Genomic DNA, 6,000 nt, shown 5'->3' with positions numbered 1-6,000 from the left:
GTTGAAGCCTCCGTGTCAAATGCTATGGTTCCCCACGTGGTATGCTGTCACTAGACTGGCACATTCACGGTCCTCCAGTAGATGGACACATTGAGTTGCATCAAATGCGCTTCTCTTATCTAAGAAAGAAGGACGATCCTAATAAAACCACTAAAGTCTCCTGACTAACAGAACTGAATGGGAGAAATGATCATGCCAGATTATGCTCAATATTTGAAAAATATATTCGCATAGGATTTTTGTACTTTTTCATCAACAGAAACGGGAAGCAAAATGAGATTGGGTTGGAGAAGCTCAACCATGACCAAGACCATGCCAGACAGGAGTTTGTTTTGGAAACAGTAGGGACACCGAGACTCAATGTGTGTTTTGTTTAAGCTATAAACACAATTGAGTAGTCCCAAAATTGCACGGCTACTTTTTCTAGAAGGCCTACTACCAATTTATTGGGGCTACCTGTCGAACTGAACTGCTGCCCATATTATGTTTCATGAAAAACATATTTGTATTATCATACGTCTTAGAATATAGGCCTACGTTAGCCGGGTTATTAATAGCGTAGGCCTACAGACACTTCCTGTGATGCAGGGGCTCCCCTGTGTTTACTATACAATGTCGGGGGGTTTAGATGAGTTTGTGGTGCACTTGGAGTAACGAGCCATTGGGAGCAAAAAGGACCTCGTAAATCTCGGCTTGAAAGAACCAAAAAAGAAAAAGTACTACTCTGCTTACTCAACTATTTGTTGGCACCTTGGAGAGACTGAGCTGGCCAGGCAAGTCCTGGACTCGCACGCTGTACATAGACATACACGGGGAGACCTGAGGAGAAATGACAGCCCAGAATATTCTCTAAACATCCCCCTGTCCAGCCCTCGAAGACTCTTTCACACAGAAGTTATAGCGCATGTAGCAGTACCTCCTAGCTCTTTGATTGATTAGGTCTTAACCCACTGGACTGGGCTAGGAGCAGCATCGTTGAATGGACTAAAATGTTGTTGAATTCATTGACATTTGCATTGTTCGTAGCCTACTCGTAATCAGGTTGTAGCCTACGTCGGTCATGTCATGTGTAACAATATTCACATGTTTTTTTTAAAGGCCTTGATGAGATTGCAAAATGCAAATGAAACCTCAACCATCCTTTCAGTAATTAAGGAATTGGTCAGGTCCTCCCAGTTCGATAGAATTTCCAACAATATTATATTTCGTGGCTTTAGTTGCTAAGGTCCTGTTTTTAGTATAAATAACCAAGAAAACTAATATCTATATTTTACCAACTCCCACTCAAGACCCTGATTACCACAGCCAAAGGAAAACATTATTCTGACATACAAGGTCACATCCAAACTATTTATGCTTTTGTGTTATCATAGCAAAACCCCTATTGGGATTAAAATGGACCTTGTTCTATTAATAAATGATTTATATTGTAGGTAGCATGGGAAAGGATACATTTGAAAGATCATTCAAACTAAACTAAAATGCAGTGTCAGACATCTTTTCACTGTTGGTCTTGATTCGGCCCTGTACCGAGTGAGGAGAGAGGTAGTGGGTATATTGTGCCGTTCATGGTCCTGGTAATAACGAGACGCCTCGTCAGTGATTACGCTCGCGCTAACTTGTGTTCCCGAAAGCGACCGTTCATGAGCACTGCGTTCGGAATCTAAAAGTTCTTCACAGCAGGGTTTTTTTTATCCAATAAAAACCAGTCAGAACTAAACAAAACTTAGTAGGATCAGTTTCAAGTTTGCATGCCTTTATTTCCTTGTAGCCTATCACCTACTATCCATTTGCTTTAATTTATGAGAAGCACCTTGTATTGCCAATGTATGGAAGGCTACACTTGCCCTTATCTAGAGCTGGTTTACCAGTACAACATTTTAAAATGAGCAAAGTCGATGCCACAGACGGTTAAAACGTCAATCAATAGTAAAGTATGTGATATGATGGTTGATTATTTTATATTGAGCTGTTTGCTGGTAATAGCTTTTAGGGAAAAAAAAATCTCGCCTACCGCTATTCCCCTCTGTTTCAGTCCCTTCAGAATGCGATGTTTCTGGTGTCTGTAGTTTTAATGCAAATGAGCTGCTGCCCATTTACCAATGAGCTGTCAGATTGAACCACAGCCTGGAGGAGAAGTTTTTGTTGCCGTGTGCGGCTCGAAGTGGGGGATATCTCGGCCATGGTTGAGAAGAATTGGGGGAAAGGAACTTTGGCCTTGAATCTCTGAAGTCCATATTGAACCGCGACATGGAGGAGAAAGGGATTGTAATCCGGGAGCTGAGCTGCCGGACTGCTGCCGGAGCTTCGGCGGCAGGTCCGGCGGAGAAAGGGATTGGGACGGGTTTGTACGAGGCTGGGAGGGAATCATCACAGTGTACCTGTGTGGCGCTTATGGGGTGTCGCACCACACTCACAAACGCAGGGTTCTACAACCCGCTGATTTAAGAGTATAACGATTATCAACAATCATGGAAAGCTGAATAGGTTTATCAGTTTTAATAACAGTATGAACAAATAGAACACAAAAATGACAAGTTGTCCTTTGTATATCTATAGTAGCAATAGCACATGCTAAACAAGGACAAAATCTACTCAAAATAATTGAATGAACTGTTTACAACAATGGCTAACCAGTGCATGAGAAGGAGATGACAGGAGACTAATGTTTCACTCTTTCAATTGCTCTAATTTTAGCTCTTACAGTTGTTATCTAACATACCATACAGTAATTGAATTGTGTAAAAGTGTGAAATTACTGCACATTAAAAATGACCATGAATTATACTGTCATTTGCATAGTGATTAACACTATGAATTTCAATTGTGTATACCAACTGCATGTTGGCTGACATTTACCTAACTTTTTTTTCCCTCCACTCTAACCAAGGATGCCTGTTTTTTAATTCCCTAGCCTGACACCCAGTCTGAAAGGCTGGCCAGGGGTTCTCATCTAAAAGTAACAAGGAGATATACAGTGGGATTAAAACATTGTTTTAATCCCACACAGTCAACACCAATAGTGTTGACTATGTGGTTTACACATTAATATGGGAGGACTGGACACACACACACACACACACACACACACACACACACACACACACACACACACACACACACACACACACACACACACACACACACACACACACACACACACACACACACACACACACACACACACACACTTTTCTGTTGTGTCTTTGCTAGTCTCCGTAGCTCTGGTAGTGGCATCTGCTGCTGCAGAGTCAATTTGCAGCAGCAAGTTGACCCTGTGTGTGTAGTATGCTTTTCATATTGTAATGTTGAATGTTATTGTAGCATGTAGCCTGGGACTCTTTAAGTGTTTGTGTTGTGTTTTTTATCGTTTTATCCAGTTGTTTTAACTGTTATGCCAATTGTTCCCGCGTTTAACTTTCAATCTGTGTGGGTTGCTAATCACAGCGCGAGAAGGAGGGGCTTGGCCAGCCAACTAACATGCAGAGATGCAGGGGCAGCTTCGCGCTTCGTAACAAAGACAGGGCAGAGCGCGAGCGCGCAGGGGGAATTTTATGAATGGTGAATGTAGGAGATAACTTCCCCTGCTAAAAGTATTTTATTGCAGTTATACCCAACCGGTATTTGCGAAAAATGAACACAAAAGTGAAAGATCTGTCACAAGACGATTGATACGTATCCGTGCACATTTTTAAGTGGGTATACGCAAATCCTGGTGCGTTCCTAGTGGGTATACGGCGTATACCTGCGTATCACGTAGACTACACCAATGATTGTACTCCCGGAGCTGAGCTGCCGAGCTCCCCCCCGCCAGAGCTGCTCGTCCGCTGGTCCACAAAATCTTAGCTATGCTCCGATTGGAGGGGGGTGGGGAAATGGGAGGTAATATTCAAACGTTCCCCCTTCCTACGTAGACGGGGGGCCGAAACTGAATCGCTCTTTTGGTAAATGTAGGCGGGGTACTTTCAGAAATCCATATCTCACTCAAAAAATCATGTACAGACTTTTTTCAAAGTTTGTATGCGCGTGAGAGCACCAGAGACCCAAAACAACACCCAAAAAACAAATCCCAGGAAATGTTTTGTTTTCATAGTATGTCCCCTTTAAAGTAACAATGCTAGCGTTCAATAGTATATCATATAATAACGTAAAAATACAATGTTTTATTAATCCATGAACCCAAACATTTTAACATGTTTTTTTTCAGTCAAGGACATGTGACTTTCACTGTTATCTCTTTGGGGTTCTGGGATACAAATTCCAAATCTATGGCAATGTTTTGAACATACGTCATTACGTGACGGAAACCTTTTTTGAGTTGTCATGCAGTGATAAAAAAGTAAGTTCTTCAAGTAATCCACAATGGTGGGAGTACTGTGAGACCGGCTGTAGAATTTGTTCCGGTCTGGGGCAAAAACTCCCATACCTGGTGCTCAAACCACCTATAATTTTTTAATGTTTTGGATAAGGATGACATGTTTTGAAACTTGGGAAATTGGTGTTTCATTGGTGACATTTGTGAGCTTTTGGAAGAAGGATGTGATTGAAGAGGGAATTATATCTGTCTTTTAATGTCTTAATGGCATTGACATTGGCCGGAACATTGGTTCCGGATAAGAAACATATTTTTACCGGTTAGTTAGACATAACAGTTTAACAACAAATAACAACTTTTTTTAGTTTAAAGCATTTACCTAATTTTTAGAACATGACATTTCCGTAACACTGAGCATTTATGTAAAACTCAAGTGTTTCTTTCTTCTTCAGTGTTTGGCTGATGTTTTTGAGCTAACTGATTATTATTATCATCGTTTTTTCAAGCGATCAGACTGGCTGGGGTATTTAAGCGATCTGACTGGATGGGATCTTCGTGCGATCGGACTGGCTGGGGTCTTCAAGCAATCGGACTGGATGGGGGTTTTCGAGCAATCGGATTGGCTGTGGTCTTCAAGCGATCAGACTGGCTGGGGTTTTCAAGCGATGAGAATAGAAGAATACCATTGGTGTACCAATCCCCTATTGTGATGAACAGGCAGCTCAAGTTGTTCCACCCAGGGAAATGCAAAAAAATTCCCAGTCATACACTAACCTAATAAAGGGCACACAGGTTTGTGCACTAATGAAAGTCAAAGATGGGTGGCTACCACTACTAAAATCTTGCTCAAAAGCCTTCTTTCTTTTCGCCTTTTATTTTTTCAATTATTCCCTGATACCTACATATAACTCTGAGGAATAAGCCCTATATCATGTTTGTACCACACACACACACACACACACACACACACACACACACACACACACACACACACACACACACACACACACACACACACACACACACACACACACACAGCTCTCTCTTTATAATGACTTTGTATGGTGTTCCCTAGTGTTTATGTGTGTATTAATGACTATATCGATCAATATCTATTTTAGTGTTCTATATCCTTGATGCTGGGTTCATTCAAGTCCAGTAGGCCTATGTGCTACCAAATGGAGTCTGGCACACTGGAGGTACACAAGCAGTGAAGAGATGAAAATACAGACCACCTGTCAAGATTAATTTGCGTCTTCTAATGTTGACTGGTTGAGCGTTGCTCTCAGGAGAGAAGGGTGACTCGGGAAATACATGCTTAAAGCAATCATTTTCAAAAGTGCATTTGTATTAAAAAGTCAAACAATGACAACGGTCATGCAGGAATTATACAATCACCATGCAAACCGTATGCTAAGTGCTTGTGATACCGAATCTCTTTGGTTCTGGGAGGGTTTTCCCAAGAGGCAATAGAAACGAGGCAGAGATTAAAGGGCTTAACGTTGCAGGTCCACATCCCACATCCATGGCTCCTTCTATTGATTGAACGGCCGCTCAAGGATGTTTCGCCGACAGCTGGACGACCAGCCCCCAACAGCCATTCAATGGACCACAGTCTTGCAACAAGTTTGAAAAAGGTACAGTACAACAGTTTAACATCAACACTCTAAATTGAAACCTGTTAT

This window comes from Gadus macrocephalus, chromosome 15 (assembly GCF_031168955.1).
Source record: "Gadus macrocephalus chromosome 15, ASM3116895v1".
NCBI classification, from domain to species: Eukaryota; Metazoa; Chordata; class Actinopteri; order Gadiformes; family Gadidae; genus Gadus; species Gadus macrocephalus.
The sequence above is the reverse complement of the archived record's forward strand: the minus strand, read 5'-3'. Positions refer to the sequence as shown.